The sequence below is a fragment of the Natator depressus genome, chromosome 4 (assembly GCF_965152275.1).
Source record: "Natator depressus isolate rNatDep1 chromosome 4, rNatDep2.hap1, whole genome shotgun sequence".
Classification (NCBI taxonomy): domain Eukaryota; kingdom Metazoa; phylum Chordata; order Testudines; family Cheloniidae; genus Natator; species Natator depressus.
Window position 1 is genome coordinate 137677170 of NC_134237.1, and position 21220 is coordinate 137698389.

Sequence of the window (21220 nt, forward strand, 5' to 3'; positions counted from 1 at the left end):
AGGAAATTAAAACCAACAGTAAAAGGTTCTATAGCCATATAAATAATAAGAAAACAAGGAAAGAAGAAATGAGACCACTAAACACTGAAGATGGGATGGAGATTAAAGATAATCTAGGCATGGCCCAACACCTAAACAAATACTTTGCCTCTGTTTTTAATACAGGTAATTAGGAGTTTAGGGGTAGTGGCAGGTTGCCTAATGGGAATGAGGATATGGCAGTAGAAATGATCACATCTGAGGCGGAAGTCAAACGCAAAAGGCTTAATGGGACCAAATTGCAGGGCCGAATAATCTCCATCCAAGAATATTAAAAGGAACTGGCACATGAAATTTGCAAGCCCAAGAGGAAGGATTGTTAATGAATCCATAAACTCAGGGGTTGTATCCTGTGACTGGAGAATTGCAAATATAGCACCTATATTTAAGAAAGGGGGGAAAAAGTGATCCAGGAAACTACAGGCCTACTAGTTTGACCTCAGTTGTATGCCAGGTTTTAGACATTTTTTTGAAAGAGGAAGTAGTTAAGGACCTAGAGGTAAACAGTAACTGAAATAAAATACTACATGGTTTTACAGAAGATAAGAGCATGCCAGACAAACTTGATCTCTTTCTTCAAGATGATAACTGATTTTCTAGACAAAGGAAATGTAGTAGATCTAATCTACATGGATTTCAGTAAGGCATTTGACACAGTTCCACATGAGAAATTATTAGTTAAATTGGATAAAATGGGGATTAATATGAGAATCGGTTGGTAATGAACTGGTTAAAGGAGAGACTACAACAGGTCATACTGAAAGGTGAACTATCAGGCTGGAGGGAGGTTACTAGTGGAGTTCCTCAAGGATCGGTCTTGGGAACAATCTTATTTAACATCCTCATTAATGACCTAGGCACAAAAAATGGGAGCGTGCCAGTAAAATTTGCAGATGACACAAAGTTGGGAGGTATTGCCAATATGGAGGACGACCAGAATATCCTACGAGTAGGTCTGGTTGACCTTGAAAAACTGGAGTAATAGAAATGGGGTGAACTTTAATAGTGCAACGTGCAAGGTCATGCATTTAGGGACTAACAACAAGAATTTTTGCTTTCAACTGGATACAGAGGAGGAGAAAGATGTGGGTGTATTGGTTGACCACAGGATGCAAATGTGATGCGGCCATGAAAAAGGCTAATGCAATTTTAGGATGCCTCAGGTGAGGTATTTCCAGCAGAGACAGGGAAGTGTTAGTACCATTATACAAGGCACTGGTGAGACCTCATCTGGAATACTGTGTGCAGTTCTGGTCTCCCATGTTTAAGAAAGATTAATTCAAACTGGAACAGGTGCAGAGAAGGGCTACTAGGAGATCAGAGGAATGGAAAACTTGCCTTATGAGAGGATATTTAAGGAGCTTGGCTAGTTTAGCCTAACCAAATGAAGGCTCGGGGGAGATATGACTGCTCTTATGAATACATCCAAGGGATAAACATCAGGGAGGGAGAGGAGTTGTTTCATCTAAGAGCCAATTTTGGCACAAGAACAAATGGACATAAACTGGCCATCAATAAATTTAGGCTTGAACTTAGACAAAGATTTCTAACTATCAGAGGAGTGGAGGTCCTGAATGGAGGGGATGGTATGATGAGATTACCTACAGTGGCATATGGCCCATCCATGACTGCTTTTAGCCAATATCTACAATGGCTGGAGATGGGACAGTAGATGTGGAGGGCTCTGAGTTACTACATAAAATTCTTACCCAGATGTCTGGCTGGTGGAACTCAGACACCTGGCTCAGGGTCTAACTGATCACCCTACATAGGGATGGGAAGGAATTTTTCCCCAGCTCAGATTGGCAGAGACCCCAGAGCATTTTCACCTTCTTCTGCAGTGTGGAACATGGGTCACTGGCTGGTTTGAACTAGAGTAAATGGTGGATTCTCTGTAACTTGAATTCTTTATATCCAGATTTAAGGACTCCAGTAACTCAGCCAGAGGTTAAGGGCAAATTACAGGAGTGGGTGGGTGAGGTTCTGTGGCCTGCAGTGCATAGCAGGTCAGACTAGATGATCATGGTGGTCCCTTCTGGCCTTAAAGCCTATGAGAACCGGCCTCAAGAGAATTGAAGTCACCACTGGCCGGCCTTTTGGTCATGTTGCCCTCCTTGGAGACAAAGTCCCCACACACTGAACTCTGAAGATCAGACATGAGGTCAGAAGGGGACCCTCCCCAGTCACAGACTGGCGGTGTCCACACAGTCGCCCGTGATTAACCTGGCTGCACAGGATCAGTAATGACCCTGTGGAGCTCTTAGACACCTGGAATAAAGCCACGGACACTCGGCACTACAGACCTCCACTGTCTAAGCATATTGTTGTTGTTGATTTCAGGCCAGGTTGTGGCAGGTTCTGAGCAGAATCTAAGGGTGAGGGGAGGCAAAAGGGGCTTCCCTACTCCCATCATGCACCTTCCCAAAGGGCAGCTGCAATCCTGGTACTGAGTGCAAGGAAAAGGGGATACACAGTGGGGCTGGTGGTATTAGCTACCCTGGAGACTGGGCTGTCTTCTGCTCCTGCTGGCCGACTGCAGCCAGTGCAGTGAGGAGTGCATGCTGCAACCTCTAAATCCTCACCTGTGTGCCCTGCAAGCAAAAGGCCTCTGCTGGTGGGCGGCGCTGGTGCATGGATCAGACCTCACAGCAGGCGACCCTGGCGTCTCTCTCTTGTGGGACAAGAATGCGCCCCCACTACCCTGGTCACGCCATGTACTAGGAGTACAGTGTGTTTCATGCACATGAGCCTGGGTAGGTGGAACAGCATGTGGACTAATGGTGTATGAGTCCTGTGGTTAGGATGCTAGCCTGGGATGGGTGCGGTCTGGAATCTCTCTCTATCCCCATCTGAAAGCATCCATCCATCTTTTTATCCCCTTATGTACCCATCTCTCTCTCTATTCCCATATCTATCTATCCCTTACTACCCCAGGATTTGAGCATCTGCCTGTCAGAGACTGGGATGTGGGCAGTCAAGCTGAGTGGTTAGAGCAGCCATTGGTGGCCAGGAATAGGGGCCCAGGGCTGGAGCCGGGGTCAGAGGCCAGATGCCAGAGCTAATGATCAGAGCTGGAGTCAGGAATCAGAGCCGAGGGTCAGAGCCGGGTTACCTGGAGTGATGGCGGGCAAGAGCAGGGTTGGGAACAAGGCAGGAGCTATTGCAGCTGTGGGCAAATGATTTGTGCAGCTGCTGAAATGCTGCTGTAGCTGGTCGTGAGTCGGCTGACCCTTCCCACCAGTCAGGCGGGGTAGCCAAGCAGGCAGCCGACTACAGGCCAGCTGCACTTGTTAGGTTGCCCAGAGACTGGCTCTTCTGCAGGCCCTGATCGCTAACTCTTCCTGCATTACTTAAGATAACAGTGGTTCTTTTTCTCTTCCTTCCTTTTCTGGGCACAGGCAAACCATGTGTGTTTTAATATGGCTAAACGTGAAGGTATACTTCTAGGAACAAAGAATGCAGGCCATGCTAACAGGATGTGGTGGGGGGGGGCTCTATCCTGGGAAGTAGTGACTCTGAAAAAGATTTGGGGGTCATGGTGGGTAATCAGCAGCTCCCAGATTGATGCAGTGGCTGAAAGGGCTCATGCAGTCTTGGAACGTATAAACAGGGGAATCTCGAGTAGGAGCAGAGAGGTATTTTACATTGGTATTTGGCACTGGTGTGACCTCTGCTGTAATCTTGTGTCTAGGTCTGGTGCCCGCAATTCAAGAAGGATATTGATAAATTGGAGAGGGTCCCGAGAAGAGCCCTAACAAGAAGGATTAAAGGATTAGAAAACCTGTGTTATAGAGATAAGCTGAAGAGATGGAGCTCCTTGAGTCTAACAAAGAGAAGGTAAAGGGATGATTTTATCACAATCTATAATTACCTAAAAGAGGACAAATATTTAACAATGGGCTTTTCGACCTAGCAGAGAAAGGTCTAACACAGGCCCGTGGCTGGAACCTGAGGGTAGACAAATTCAGATTGGAAATAAGGCCTTCATTTTTAACAGTGCGAGTAATTTTAACCACTGGAACAATTTAGGCAAGAGTCGTGGTAGATTCTCCCTCACTGACCATGTTTAAATCAAGATGAGATGTTTCTCTAAAAGCTCTGCTTTAGGAATTACTTTGGGGAAGTTCTCTGGCCTGTGTGATACAGGGGTCAGATGATCACACTGTTCCCTTCTGGCCTTGGAAGCTAGGAAATCTATGAATGTAGGGAAGTTTCTCTTTTAAAGGAGCAATGTGCTGAAGTCTGCAGTGCAGACACGCAGCACCCGACAGATGGGGTGGGAGGGCTTGGCACACTGGATAAGTGTTCGATGGTGTCTGTGGCCATAAATTGGCAGCTCCATAAAGCAAACCGATGCTGCTATCGGGCTGGCGGATATGAGTTCAAGCAGAATGTGTCAAACCCCGGCTGACTGTAGGAGAACGCCTGGCGAGGGGAGGAGGTAGATGCTTGCAAAACAAGTAAGCCTGGCTCTCCTCTGCTGAGTGGCAATAACAGGAGCGTGCCAAGGTCAAGGAGAGAGTGAGCATTGGGTACAGAGGAATCCTGCCAGAATCCTGTGTGGCAGAAAGCTCTTTGCACAGCTGAGGTGTTACTTGCACAGCCTGCCATTTATAAAGCAGGCAGAGTGACGTTTGCTAGCTAACCCTGCAGCCTTGCAAGGGACCAGTATTCCTGGGCAGCCAGAACGGGGCTGGCTCTCAAATTTAGCAGCACATCCCGTCTCTGCTAAACCGACGCATTCCTTAAAAGAGCTGGGCCATTCATGCAGCATACTTTTGGTTCACCACATGGCTTCTTGAGGCAATAGCCAATGAGTAATCTGCCAAGGCTCCCATTTCAATCCTTTTTAATATCGCACTTTGGTCATTTGGACTTAGACATGAAGCATCCCAGCCCTATTAAATCTGCCAGTCAACCCTCCCGCTAAGTAAATGTCAACAACAATACAAAGTGCCTGGGATTCATTCTGCCGTTGAATCATGCTGAATCAGTGGCAGGTTTTCAGCTGGAAAAGCAGTGGCTTCCCTTGCGTCCTTTCCTAGTCCCCTGGCCTGAGTCACTGTTCCAGTCCTTCCTGACCTTTCCTATGCTCCACCTCTGAGGCGCTCCAAGTGCCACCAACCAACAAACAACCCTGAGACCCCCGGGGACTCATCCTTACGGAGAATGGGCGATGCTGCTAAAGAAGATGTGCAAAGCATCCCTTCGGCACAAGGCACTAAACCTCATTCACATTTAATAGTTCTGTTCCCAGCGACATACTCCACAGGTACAGAGGAAAAGCTGAGAAGTTTGCCTTGATTTTTTTCCTTATGTTCGTGGGCCCTTGTTCTTGATTCACCCATATTAAAAAAGGTGACAATATGCTGTTCTGGTGTTGGCCGCTGCCTGCGATACTAGCCGTAACTGGGGTCGCTGGTCTAACTGGGTATGACGGCGCCTATGAAAATAACTGCACTCTGTACTTTGATAGCACCTTCCAGCGAAGGTTCATACATTGAAAAGTCATTACGATCGTCGAGTCTGATCTCCTACATAACGCAGGCCAAAGAATCCCACCCCGTGATTCTTACCACAGGCACCGACTTTGTCCTTTCCCGGGGCTGGGGGGGGGGGCGCTACTTGACCCCTGCTCCACCCCAGGGCCTGCCCCCACTCCACCTCTTCCCCCAAATCCCCGCCCCTTCCCACCCGTCCTCTTCCCGCTCCGCCCCCACCCCGCTTCTTTCCTCCCCGTTCCACCCCCTCCCCCGAACACACCCTATCCTCGCTCCTCCCTCTTCTCCCCAGCGTCTCCTGCATGCCACTAAACAGCTGATCCGCGGCGGGTGGGAGGCACTGATCAGCAGGGCAGCCGGCGGGCGGGAGGGCTGAAGGGGAGGAGCTGCTTGGGGGTGCTCAGTACCCACCATGGAATCGGCGCCTATGATTCCTACATTAAACCCTATAATTGACACTTGAACGAATGCATATCATCTAGAAAGGCATCCAGTCCTGATGCACAGGTGTCCAGTGATGGGCAATCTACTGGGGTCTCTCGGGAAGCCGTTTCAATCGTTAGTTACCCTCCCTGTTAAAAATGTGCACCTCATTTCCAGTCTGAATTTGTGTAACCTCATCTTCCAGCCGCTGGATTTCCTTTGGCTTTCAAAGTGCTTTGAAAATAACCAGGAATGCAGCTTCACAATCTCCTTCAGTGAGCTAGGAGATTATCGTCATTACCATTCAGAGAAACTGAGGCAAAGAAATTTTGAGTTGCCCCTGAGCAGACAGAGGACCCCAAATCTCCTAACTCCCAATCTTGTGCCCCCAATCATATGCTACCCATTCCCTTCTGTCCCATCACATGACAGCAAAGCCATCATAAAAAGACAGCATAATGTAGAGTGCTGAGGACAATAAAATAGGACTTTCTTTTGTCTAGCATCTTTCGTGAAAGCTGCTTCCAATGCTGAGTTAAATAGGGCAACTGCTGAGCTAAATAATTTCAGAAAGGGAAAGCTACTCAGAGGCCTAGTCCGAGGGGAAGATGAAAAGCCGTGCTCTGCGACCAGCAGAGGATGATGGGGCAGTGAGGCTATCCCAGATGGCAGAAGCAGCAGCGGGGACGGCTCTCACACCAGCAGCGAATGGAGAAGGAGAAGGCAGGTGCTAAATAAGTGAAGACATAAGTGAATACTGCTCAGGGAATGAGCAGATGGCTCAAGTGGGCCATGGAAACCTTCACCTCTAGCTCATGTCCTGACCCCTCTCCCCCAACACACACCATGCTGAGAACACCCAAAGTTCACTGCTGCTTGAAGGCACCTTTGTCAAATGAGTTGGTCATCTACCACCATGGCGTTTGAGTGATTAAGAGACCACATTCCTCTCTCAGCCCTAGAGCTGGCCTTTCCAGGGCTGCTGGGCAGCGGGTGGGGAAGGCAAGGAAGCTGCGACCAAAGGATCGAACTGCAATCTTCTCTATTATTGCCCTGACACATTGCACCTAGAGGCCCCAACACTCAGAGACAGACAGCCCCACAGAGCAGATAAGCAAGGAAATACCATTATCCCCATTTTACAGAGGTACCGAGAGATTAAACAGCCTGTGCTAAAGTCACGCAGGGAGTTTGTAGCACAGCCAGGACTTGAACCCCGGTTTTCACAAGGCCAAGCCAGTTCCTTAACTGCAAGACCATCCTTCCCCACAGTGAATCAACCTTAAAAACCTGGACTTTATTTGATCACAGCTGTGTCCCATTCAGCCGGGGCTTGGAGTGAACATGTCTGGGTCAGCTTTTTTCTTCCCTGTCATTTCCTGCCTTCCGCATAACCACAACCAGTTTTGAGTCTGGTGTGGGTCACTGCACCTTCTGCTGGAACAAAGTCCTCTCCCCTCATCCACCCATACTGCCAAGGCTCGGGTCACAAGCTATTCCCCCCGCTGACCCACTCCCATTGCTGTCCAGCGTCCCTCCCCTGCTGCCTCCCAGGGCTTGCTGCGGTTACACACATTCTCTTGCACTGACTACTGCGAGTGAAGCAATGTGAGAAGCATCGAACAATATCCATTGTAGAGTAGCCAGGAATCCCAAAAATAAGGAGATTGTGCCCTCGCATGGTCAAACGAGTGTGGTTCCTTTCTAAATAGACAGAGGCTTTTAGGTCAAGAGTGCGGCTCGTGCTAGTGTTCTGAGTTGCCCTTGGGAGCGGCCTTCAGCTCGCCCTAAATTCATTTTCCTGCCTCATCCCCAGGATTTAAAATTTCTTTTGTTGGTTCTAAGCACTTCTAGAGGCAAGTCAAAAAAACAGCAACCCCCAAACAAACACTGCTCTAAAGTGATGAGATTACTGCAAACGGAGGAGATCGGATCAGGCCTGCTGCTTCGCTGTGCTCCCCCCCAACCCAACCCAACCCAACCCAACCCTTGATCCTGCAAGTTAAGTGGGGTGGGTGGGTTCTGTATTCGGATGGGAGACCACCAACTAACACACAGGGGGCTACGAGGGGCTTTGGTACTATGGATGGTGGCTTAGTACCATGGTTGATGACTTTCTCCCTCAGTCAACTCCAGCATGGTTTTATACAGTAATGTTGAAACATGCGATAAAACAGAGATGCCTAACAAGTTGTGGTTGTTGAAGAAAGGTCCCACAGGGCTTTTTATGAGATTAAGGGGATTAACCCCTAGTGTCTAGTCAAACCTAGTATTCGTCTTCACTTCCTGTCCTAAATTTTTGAATGGTGTTTCTGCGTGGCTATTAAACAGTTGCTGTCTTAATCCCCAGCAGTGGCTGCATTTCATTGTTGGGCAAAGTGATTCCTGGATATAAGTCTACAAAGGGGATGTGTGGGAGACATGAAACATGCTATAAAATAGAAACTGTTATTATGCATTGAGGTATCCGGCACAGGCTTGGCAACTGGCAGGCCAGCATCACTTTGCTTCTGTTCGGCAGCAGGAGGAAATTCCCCGTCCAATGGCAATCGCTCTGGAGTGGGGAGGTGAATTTTCATGGCCAAACACCCCACCCCAGCAAATGACAATCTGACCCTTTCTCGACCAGTTTGAGGCCCTGCACGCCCAGGGTCAGCCCTGAAACCTCAGTGCCTTCGACTTGGGGCTGTTGCAGACTGTTGTTCAGAACTGAATTAGGTCATGAGTAGGGCTGGGGGAAAATAGTCCCCATAGTTTCTGGGGGTTAAAATATAAAACAGCCACGCGGGGCTGAGACTCCTGCAGACACAGTCCAATAGGGCTTGCAGTAGAACTACCATCATGACCACTCCAAGCACTGCCCAGAGCTGGTTGAATTTCAGTGGTGGGCGCAGTGTTTCCTGTATATCTCCATATGCTACAGAGGTGAGGGCTCTGTGGCTGGCAGTTACCTAATACCCTGATACTCAGACTGGCTTGTGGAGCTCTGCCCGGGGCCTGGTCACGTGGCACTGATTCCTCCCCCTGCCTTCCATCTGCTAATTGACATTTACGAGACACTAAAAAACACACAATCCATTCCTGATGTTATTTGGCCATGGAAGCAATATCTGGAGTGGCCCGTGCCACAGGGTTGCGTTAAGACTGTGAATCAGTGGACGGGGTTTGTGTAGTCATGAGTGGGAAGGGCGGGTGACGGGGAATGGGTAGGGATGGAAGAGTCGTGTGAAGGGGAACAGGAGGGGAGGTGGGGATGGAAGATGTGGGGAATGGAGGGGAGGCAAGGATGGGTGATATGGGTACTGAAGTGGATGTGGGACCAGTCCAGGTGGGGATGGGAGGGGAGGCAGGGGACAGGCAAGGTGGGGATGGGAAGGAAGGTACAACCAGTCAACGTGGGAAGAACAGGAGATGGGTGAGATGGGAGGGGTCAACAAGACAATCTTTTTATTAAGAGATGGTCCCGACTCTGGAAAAGTTTGATAGCCCCCAAAGGATCCATTGATCTATCCATCTATTGAAGTATAAATTATCAGAACCTCAACGGTGGTTCCTTGGCATATTTTCACTGATGTCCTCCGGTGGTGTCACTCAGCTTAGCTCCATGAACATGTCCCAAGGCACAGAAGCCTGGCCAGTCCCTATCACCTTCCCATCGCTTTTCCCTGTCATGTGACTGATATTTTGGAGATTGAGGAATCTTCTTCGTGAGTTAAACAGTGGTGGGGGAGAAACTGCTTTGGATACGCAAAATCTACAGATGATCTTGAACGAAAACATGCCAGGCTGCACGTGACAAATGTCTTTAATAAAGGCCAAGTAAGCTCCCAAGTTTCTAAAGAGCTTTCTTGGCAGGGCTAGGGCTGCCATTAAAGCTGGAAGAGAGGGGTTTTGTGAATGGGAATTGTACCGCATCCCTTTGGCACAAACCTTCTAGAGGCAGAGGAGAGAGAGAGAGAAATCTTCAGGAATGATCTACAGATGGAATAATATTAAGAGTAGCACCATAAAAGCTGTGGCAATAAAGCCTTCAGATTCCTCTCTACTACCGTTACATAGTTTAAAGGTCAACAGAATGGCAAATGATCAAAATAGGCCTAAACCATATGGGATCTGTCAGGGTGAACTCAAGATGCTTTGCCACTAAGCCGTGAGTGTTTGGAAATACAGTGACTCAGGAACTGAAAACGCTACATGGTGTGTGCTTTTCTCTGCAAGTGACGCTGGGTGTGCTGTGTGGGTGTGTGTGCTGTGGCTTTGTTGTGTGTGTGTGTGTGTGTGTGTGTGTGTGTTATCTCTGCATGGTTTTCTGTGGGATTGTGTACATGAGCTTGACTAGCATGTGTGTTTTCAGGGGTGTGGGTGTGTATATGGGTGTGCTGGAGAGCTGCCACCCAAGAGCCTCTGGGTTTTATTTCAGGGTGGGTTACTTTTCTTTGGGATGGAGTAGCACTCTGCGAGCAGCCGTGGAGTCCAAATCCTCTGTGCATTCATAGAGCAATGGGAATGGCACGGGGAGCAGCTACACCCGCCCCATTTTCATTGCAGCTGGGAATTTTGAAGGAGGTTAAGGATGTTGGGCACCCAACTGCCATTGAAATTCAACTCAATGGACTTCTTTGAGCTCCTCTGCAAAGTCCAGGGCAAATACATTTGTAGGCATCCTCTAAACAAAGCATCCAGCCAACTGGGTGGCAGTGGGTGAGAATGGGCAAAAATCCCCCTTATTCCTGCTAGTGTGGTCACCTGTGATAGGTCAATTGACAGAAGGTCAGCAGAAGCTGGCTGACAGGGATGGGACTGATCAGAACTTTCCCAACCAGCCAAGTACATTTTGGGGAATCATCTCAGTATTGATGGGAACTGACATTGCCTTGCCAAGGGCTTAATCCAAAGCGCATGGAGATCAACGGGACCCATGTGCTGGCTCCATATTCATTCTGGACAGAAAGCACAAAGCTGGGCAAACCTAGCTGGTCAGAACCAATTCCAAATCCAAAGAGTGGCAGAAAGGTCAACAAGTTGGTTCTGGGGGTTTGGACACAATTCCCCTATCTATCGTGCTTCCCTAGCCCCCATCACCATAATATCTGAGCAGCTCACAGTCAGAGCTGGGCCAAAAAAAAAATCTTTGTTGAAACAGTTTTCGGTTAGAAAAGGGAATGTTAACAAAACTGACTTTTTCAAAATTATATTGATTTTAAAGCAATTTTGCTCCTGGAAAAAAAATGGGAATTTTTTTTAAATGTCAAAATGTCCCATTTTTGGAATAAAAAGGTTTTGGTTTTTCGTTTTGAAAAACTTTTCATTTTGAAATTTACTTTTTTTTTTTTAATATGAATTAGAAAAAACAGCTGAATTTGAAATGAAATGCTTTGCCGATCCCAAATGATATTTTTTCCTTCGGAATTTTGTTCTGTGAAAAATTTCAACTTTATCCTGACTTGAGGATTTTTTTAAATCTTGAAATCTTTCACAGGATAGAAAATCCATCTTCTGAGTGTAAGTACAGCCGATCAATGTGTTTATCCTCCCAACACCCCTCCATCACTAAGGCAGAGAGACTAAGTGACTTGACCAAGGTTGCATAGTATTCTGTGGCAAAGCACAGAATTGAATCCATTTCTCAAGTTCCAAGCTAGTGACCTAACCACTGGTCCTTCCTTCCTCTCTTTCACCTTCTTGTTCCTGGCCCAAACAGACTCACAGGACCCTTCCAGGTCAGCTACAGGTGGGATGTTTTATTGCTCTGGCTCATACACTATGGTCATCTAGTTGTGTGGTCTCTCTCATCTATTACTCCTCTCTCAAAGAGAACCATTTTTAAGCTGATTTTGAACCCGGTCAGACATCACGGCTTCCTAAACCAGGCTTCGTTGTTATTGGGCCTGTGTCCCACAGAGACTGAGGAAACAGGAGTGGAAAAGTAGAGAGGCAGGACAAAAAAATCCAGTGTGAAAACAGAAAAAGGAAGGGGTGCAGCGAGACATCAGCACTCAAAGTCCTGGTGGAACTAGACACTGAGACGGGCAAATGAGGGCTCCCCTGAGTTCCTGTTTGAATAGCCCCCATCCCTAGCACAAACTCAGTTCAAACCAAGTCGCCTGGTAACTTCACCCACTCAAAAGCTTATTTATTTATTTCCATTTGTTATGATTGCCTCTTATTTGGGGGGCCAGAATCAGAAAGTCAAGATATCACAAAAAATATCTCCTCCACACTGGTAATTCAGGTGCAGCTGGAAGAGGGCACTCAGATTACCGTATCAGACAGCTAGACAGAGCAATCCATACATAGATAGCACTGGAAAGCTCACAAGAATAGTTTTTGCTAAGATTTCTGGCCAGATTTAGGAGGCCCAAGAACTACAGACAAGATTCTGATAAACTGGAACCTTTGGTTCTTTATCTGGACTGAACTTCTGAACCTTTTCAGATAGTGATGCCCCCCAAAATGATCCAGAGCTGGACTTTGGAGGTGATTGAAGCTCAAATCCAGATACACCCTAGAATTTAGTAAATGTCCTCTATCTTGATAATGAGCTTCACCAAAACTCCAGATCTCTAACACTGCCAGATTTTGGGGTGCTCGTATATAGATTTTCTAACTAACTTGGAGGTTCATTCTCTGTATCAATAGTTTTCAGAGAGTTCTCCCAGCTTTGTTCATCATAACACAGGAGCAGCTGGTGCATGGTATACAATGAGCAGTAGCACCTTGATTATAGACTTGTAGAAGGGTTCAAGTCACTAGACCCGCTGCGGGTTTCATGGGAGAATTTCAACTGGTTTGGAGAATCATTTGAGGCAAGCTGGCCAAAGCGTGGATGCTTTTCCAGAGCTTATTTGAGCCACTCTGGGCATTTGTGAAAGTTGGTGGAATGACAGAAATCAAGGGGATAACTGGGGCATCTGTTAGTAATATCACACTCGCATTGACTTGGGGAATGGCCAGCACCGGCCAGACCAGCCCGGCTTCCTGCCACCAGCTGCACAAGCAGCAGAGCAACCAAGCCCGTCTCCCCTTAAGAAGAAGGAGTTAACCAATGCCATCACACAGCATCAGCGACCTAGTGATGTGACCCAATGAGGCCCTGGGGTGCTGCACACTGAAGTGATGCTGTGAAGCAGTTGCAGTCCAGGAACATATCCACAAACCCTACCATGTCTCTGGAATCCTCTCCCCAGCAGCCTTTCGTTACCATGAGAGCTGGGAAGTCTTGAGTTCATTCGCTTCTCTTTAAAAAAAAAAAAAAAATCTAATGTTCATATCATCCAGGGCACGAACCCGTCACGCATTCCTCCAGCGTGTGCTTGTCAGGCGGCAGAGCTCTTTGGGAGCCAGGCACAGGCTTTCGTTCCTCACCCGCCCCTCAAAGCCGAGCTTCCGCTCTGGCGGCTCTTAGTCATGGAAAGACAGCCTGCTTTGTGGACCTCTGCAGTGGGCATTTGTGGATCAGCTGTGGGTGAGAAATGCAGCAATGCAGCTGTGGCTTGGTAGGTAGCCTGGAGGTTTGGGAGCATGCCGCAGTCAAAGCCACTCTCCTTCCTGTCTGGCTTCTCATTTATCGGTAATAACCACATCATAGCTGTGCTGGACATATAGAATGGGGCCTGGAATCAGAAGGAGGGTCTTGTGATTCAGGCCCTGGATTGGGCCCCAGTAGGTCTTGGTTCCATTCCCAGCTCTGCCTCAGATTCCCTGTGGGTACGTCTACACAGCCTGCGGGATTGCAGCTCGGGTCAGACAGGTGAAAAATAGCTGTGTAGACAGCCTTTGAAGTTGCGGCTCGGGTTCGGAAGCCCACCCCTACCCCTCGCTAGGCTTCAGAGCCCAAGCCGCTACGTCTATCCAGCTAGATTGGAAGGTGAGCCCTGCAAGCCCCACTTTGTCAGCTTGGAGTGGGAGGATTCACTACCACGGGCTGTGCAGACATAACAAATCCTGCATCTTGCCAGGGGGTTTTAGACTAGATGATCCTTGTGGTCCCTTCTAAACCTATTGTTCTATGATTCTATTGTGTAGAGGTACCCTCAGTCCAAGCCTCGGTCAAGTCACTTAATGTCTCTGTACCTCCATTCTCCATCTGTAAGATGGGGGATGATAGTTCTTCCTTTCTCCTATCCTTTGTCCATCTAGACTGCAAACTGCAGGGCTGTCTCTCACTCTGTCTGTGAAGTGCCCAGCACAATGGGGCCCGGATCTCTAAGTATAAGTAGCCTAGTTGTGGGGTTTCCATACAAAACCAAGCTTGAACCAGGGTCAGCAACACTAGAGTCAGGCAAGCCCCAGGGCAACATTTGGTTTGGGGTGAAATTCGCTCACTCTGCCTGGATTTTGACCAGCAACTAAGCACAGCTGGGTGGTTCTGGCTTTGAATCTTTGCACTATTACACCCTGCAATTCAGCGTGAAACTCAAGGGCAGCAGGAAGTGAACCCCCATGAATTAATACTAGAGTCAAGGTTCCTGGGACCTGCTGAGCACTGAACCCACCCTGTCTGGCACAGGCTGACCTTGTAAAAGCCTCCTGATGCTGCAGTGTTCACATCATCATATCGCACCAGGACCTGACAACGTAACACCGTCGTGCGGCGAGGCAAAATCATCATGGTAGGAAGATGCAACGTCAGCATTTGTTTACTTATTTAGATATAAATTAAAAAGCAGGTGCCTATCCAAAGCTCCAGACACCTTAATAATACAACAAAAATCCTAGCTGCATTAAAATGATCATTCGACACCCAGGTTTCAGAGGAGCAGCCGTGTTAGTCTGTATCCGCAAAAAGAAAAAGGAGGACTTGTGGCACCTTAGAGACTAACAAATTTATTTGAGTAGTCCGACGAAGTGAGCTGTAGCTCACGAAAGTTTATGCTCAAATAAATTTGTTAGTCTCTAAGGTGCCACAAGTACTCCTGTTCTTCATTCAACACCCAGACGCCTACAGAAAACTCCCTGCCACTCCTTGATCCTGTTCGGGACAAGCACCTCCGCCTTGTCCAAAAATGCTCTCCAACAGGTGACTTTAGCAGCAGGCCCCGAAGGTCGCCAGACGTGGGCTATTTGGAACTTGCTCCCCTTCTAGGTCCAAGAGTTCCAGCACCCACCAGAAAACACCCTGCCAACTATGGCAGTGTGACACTGTGGGGCACCCCTTCGTGGCACGGGGTACCCCTACAATGCCTCTGTTTTCCCCTCCTTAAACAAACTCCACAGTCTCTCTCATCTAGTCCCAGACTGTAGCAAGGAGGGACTCACCGGCACCTCTTATTTGGGGGGCCAGAATCAGATCAGAATCAGGCGCCTCCCGCTGGTCATCCAGGGAATTAGCTTTTCCAGCCTTCGGCACGCCCTCTGTAGGCCGATGTCCCGCTTGCCCAGTGTCCCTCCCGGACCCCAGTGCCCCTTTACCATGGGTGCTGCCCCCAAGCAGTTCCCCCACAGATCTGGGTCTCCCCTCCCCAGGGAACCCTCAACCCTCTATCCCCACCTTGCCTCCATCTGTGGCTACTGCCAGTCACCACCTAGCCCCTGCTCACGGGGGCAGACTGCAGCAAACAAGCCATTCATTACTGGCAAAGTGGGGTTTGGACCTGCTGCCTCTGCCTAACCCCTGGGCTGCAGCCTCTGCAACCCCAGTACCTGGTTTGGCCTTGCACAGGGCCTGCAGCCTGTGGAGTTGCCAGGCGGGAGCTCCCCAGCTCCTCTTGCCTTTCCCCGGTTCAGTTCGGGTTCGGTTGCCTGCTCCCAAGCAGCCAGGTCCTTCTCCCTCTGAAACCTTTTATCAGGGCCAGCTGAGGTCTGATTGGGGCGTGGCCCAGCTGTGGCTTCTTCCCCAATCAGCCTAGCTTTTAGCCCACAGCTCCAGCCCTCCCAGGGCTGGCTGTAACCCTTTCCAGACCAGGGAGCGGGTGACCACCCCGCTACACAGACCTTCTTGGGGTCTGCTTTTGTGTTAACACAAAGTTCCAAACACCAAAGAAATCTTCCACTCAGCCCCAAGCCGGCCACGGCCTGTCCCCCCCGAGGTACTGCCCTTCCCTGCTGTCTGAGCAGCCGGAGCAGAGCCAACGCCTGGCCTGCCTTCTTTGCCTTCCCCCAAAGGAAAAACAAAACCATCTGTTGGCTCGTCTCACCCAGCCCCAGCTCCCTTCCTCAGGGACCACTGCAGGATCCCCTCACGCCGCAGCTTCACTCTGCAGTTCCCCTTCCAGCGCTGCCCTGACTGAAACCCCCTCTGACCCTTTATAGCCCAGATGCTGCCCCACCTGCTCTGGCTCAGGGGCGCTGGACCTACTCTAATCACGGGCCCAGCCAGGTAGTGTTAAATATCAGCATCATGGAGTGATGCTTCCTCAGGTTGTGAGGCCTGAAAGGACTGGGGACGCTGGGAGTGCCCTTCAGATGGGGCTCACAAGAGGTGAGATGGAGCTGGGAACACAGACCTGTGATGCTGACAGAACACGAGCAATTGACAGTGGCTAGGCAAGTAGCAACCTACCTTGTGTAAGCAGCGAGTTTGCCTGAAAATGCGTTCATACCATTGTTCCCTCATCCGCCCTTCCCAACCCCCCTCACTTGTTGGTTTGCTTCAAGTGCCTGTTGCATCTTGTCAGAAACCTAATTTGTATGTAACCCCTTTAAGGTGGAGACTCTCTTTTTATTCCATATTTTTTCATTGCCTAACAGAACAGGGGGCACCAGTGACTGGGGTCCTTAGGCGCTACCACAATACAAACAACAATAAATAATAAAACTGGGATTTCCTATCAGTGCTGGGGAGAGGCTAGTGCTGATCCAGAGAGATGCAACTGGTGCTTTATCTACATCCTGGACACAAAGGGAAGGTTACATAGTGTTTGCTCAGGTTTAAACCCAGGTATTAATAATAATTTGGAAAGCTCGTGGGACTTGCCCTTAGCTGCTATTGGGTTCAGATTCTCCAGGGATGTTCTCTGACCTGCGCTCCACAGGAGGTCAAACCAGATGTTCACAGTGGTCCCTTCTTGACTATAGAATCTATGACTCTAGGAGTGGCTGTAAAAAATATGAAGGAGCGGGAGAGAGGAAAACTCTAAATTCTATCAAGGGGCGTGATGCATTCTTTCAGCTGTGACTGGGTGACTTTCTAAAAGATACGCACTAATTCTTCCACCAGTTATTGGACTCAATAGTGTCACTTATTTATTAGGGTGGAGTAATTCTCTCCCCTGCATGAATAATTGGATGAAATTCTCTAACCTGCTATTCATAGATTCCAAGGCCAGAAGGGACCGCTGTCACCATGTAGTTCGACCTACTGTGTCACACAGGCCAGAGAACTTCCCCCAAATAATTCCTAGAGTGGAGCTTTTAGAAAAACATCCAATCTTGTTTTAAAAATTGTCAGTGATGGAGAATCCGTCACAACCCCTGGTGAGCTGTTCCAATGGATAATTACCCTCATTTTTAAAAATTTACACCAAAGATTCCAGTCTGAATTTGTATAGCTTCAACTTCCAGCCATTGGATCGCATTATACTTTGTTAGATTAAAAAGATCATCATCAAATATTTGTTCCCCACGTAGGTACTTATAGACTGTGATCAAGTCTTCTGTTGTTAAGCTAAATAGATTGAGCTCCTCGAATCTCACTAAAAGACAGGTTTTCTAATCCTTTAATCAGTCTCATGGCTCTTGTCTGAACCCTCTCCAATTTATTAACCTCTTTCTTCAATTGCGAGCACCAGAACCGGACACAGGATTCCATCAGCAGTTGCCAAATACAGAGGTAAAATAATTTCTCTACTCCTACCCTGTTATGCATCCAAGGATCGCATTAGCCCTTTTGGCCACAGCATCACATGGGAGCTCATGTTCAGCTGATTATCCACCAAGACCCCCAAATCTTTTTCAGAGTCACTGCTTCCCAGGATAGAGTCCACCGTCCTGTACGTATGGCCTGCACTCTTTGTTCCTCGATGTATACATTTAACCATATTAGGCATGTATTATTGGCTTGCACCCAGCTAACCAAGCAACCCAGATTGCTTTTTATCCGTGACCTGTCCTCTTCATCATTTAGTATGCCTCCAATTTTTGTCTTCTGAAAACTTTTATCGGTGATTTTATGTTTTCTTCCATGTCATAGAAACCACACACTTGATTATTATATTGATTGATTCAGGAAAAAAACTGATTGTGTAATCCTTAACAAACATCACATCCACCACTGCTGAGAGGACAGCTATACAGCCCCTGGAATCAAAACATCAAACAGAGATCAAACCAGAAAATCAAGGGGGTGCCATCTGAGTGCTCAACCATGATGACTACACCGAGGTCAATTGACAACTCTTGATACCACCTACTATAAAGAACTCAAAGAGGACTCCACGCCACGATACATGTAGGAATTTGAAGATATCAAATCTACCCCCTACAACTCCACAAGAAACTCTTCAACTTCATCCTCCATGAACCCACCCAAGGAACTTTCTACATGCTTCCCAAAGTACACAGACAAGAGAATCCAGGCAGACCCATCATATCTGGCCATGCACTCTTCCTGAGGGAATATCAGAACTCATAGAAACCATCAAACCACTCACCACACAAAGGACAAGTTTCTTCGAGTACACAACCAGCTTCCTCCAGAAATCCCACATCAATAACCTCCCCCAGAACACCTTCCTTGCCATCATGGATGTCACTTCCCTATACATCACCATCCCTCACCATGACTGCATTGCTGCCTGCCTCAAATATCTACAAGACAATGCACAACACTGAGATGTCCACCCCAAACACATCATAAGAATGGCCCGACTAGGTCAGATCAAAGGTCCATCTAGCCCAGTATCCTCTCTTCTGACAGTGGCCAGTGCCAGGTGCCCCAGAGGGAATGAACAGAACAGAAAATCATCATGATCCATCCCCTGTCATTTCCAGCTTCTGGCAAAATTAATCCATTTCATCCTCACCCACAACAACTTTACATTCAACAGCAAACACTTTGTGCAAACCATGGGAGCAACCCTGGGTACTAGGATGGTTCCAGGGCTTAATTTGTGCCAGGGCTTGCCAGGACTGAGCCCTGGCACCTCTAGGCTTGGCAATTCATAGCCCCGGTACCTCTGGGCTTGCCGCATCAGTTATGAAAGTAAAACAATCGCTTGAGCCCCAGCACCTCTTTCATCACAAATTAAGCTCTGGATGTTCCCCCAATATGCCAACCTCTTCATGGGTCACCTTTCTGCATTTCTGGAAAAATGCAACACTCAATCAATGATATACCTGAAACACTTCAATGATGTTTTCATCGTCTGGACAGACGACCTAAACTCCCTCATAGATTTCCAACACAACTTTAGCAGCCGCCTCCCATCCATCAAAGTCTCTCTAGAACACTCCCACATCAGCGTCAACTTCCCAGACACCGCAATCAGCTTTAACCATGGAAACCTAAAGACAACTATATATAAAAAAATCCACAGATTGCCACACTTACCTCCACAGATCCAGCAGCAACCCCAAACACACCAGGCACTCAGATACCACAGAATATGTTTAGACCTTATGCAATGCCTATCAGTTGGTGCATGCATTAATCTCACCTATATCTTTATCATATGTCATAAGGTAATATTTAAGTTTTTGCTTTTTAACTGTAAAACATGGTCGCTCTGCAACAGCTAACCCCATCACGAGGGCTCGTCTCCTGCCCATCAAGAAGGGCTATCAAAACTAAATGGGCCATTGTGGGACGTCACAATACAAATACTTTGTTAATTGACCCCTCACACCATGAAAAGGCTACATGCAAAAGGGCTCCTCCCATCAGCTTGAATTCTGGAAGAAAGAAATAAAAATAGATGACAAGGACGTTTTTCATCTTGTTTACTGTTTGGACTCTCAGAGGGCTGGATCTATCAACCAGAAGCAGAGATTCCCAAGGGCAACATGGGTTAACCCTAAAAGACATTCAGAGCTGACAGATTACTACAACTCTGTCACCTTTTGGAAACCATAGCCTGTAACTCATTTGCGTGTATATGTTTGCATGCTTTAACCTTGTGATAACTCTCTCATTTCTTTTCTTTAGTTAATAAATCCTTAGATCATTTACTACAGGATTGGCTACAAGAGGTATCTTTGCTGTGAGATCTAAGGTACAAGTTGATCTGGGGTAAGTGACTGGTCTCTTGGGACTGGAAGCAACCTGAATATTTTGTAATCTTTGCTGTATAGCAACCAATGATCACTAAGTCCAGCTTGCCTGGGTGGAAAGATAGACTGGAATGCCCCAGGGGACTGTCTGGGGCTCCATGGTAAGACTGGAGTTCACTGATTTAGGAGTTCACACGTCTTACCAGTTTGGTGAAATCTAATTATAGAACATACAAGCAGTTTGGGGTGTCTGCCCTGCTTCTTGACAGTCTGCCCTGAGGTTGGCACTCACAGTCATGAGCCCCTCCAGACAGCGTGACATAGATCACATCATGGAATGGGCCACCCTAATTCTCTGAGAGAACCTGCTCCAGTACAGAAAAAAATCCCTTCCTACCACACACCCCTAGTTGTCACCTACCATCCCACACTGGAATCCATAAAAGGTATCATCAAACAGTTACAACCCATACTCAGTGGGGACCCTATCCCAAAATAAATCTTTCCCAAACCCCCTGTTCTGGCCTTCAAACACCCTCCCACACCCAACTTCACTAAGCTCATCATCAGAAAAAAGCTCCCCACAGACCAGGACACACCAATTCAAAGTGGTACCAGACCCGGCCAGACAAACAGATGTAATCCTGCAGACATATCTCCACTGTTCTGGTGATCAACACCCCCCACAACACACCTTTCAAGATCCATGGGTCTTACGCATGCCTATCACAACATGTGGGTACCTCATCCAGTGCACTAAATGCCCCAATAACAACCATGCGGGTGAAACCAGGTGATCCCTATGCTCTTGAGTGAACTCACACAGGTTGTTTTTGTCTTTTATCATTTTTGTATCACCCATGGGTGAACAATTTTCACAAAATGATCACTCCACTTCTGACCTCCCAGTCCTTGTCCTCAAAGGAAATCTGCATAACACCTTCAAAAGATGAGCCTGGGAGCTTAAATTCATAGCCCTGCTGGTTTCAGAAGCCCAGTATTGAACCGTGGCCTGCCAGAGCCTTAGGTGCCAACCTTAGCTGCTACTCCACGGCAATGGAGCTAACTGGTACCCCTGACCAACAGCCTTGGTGCCAAAGGCCTACAGC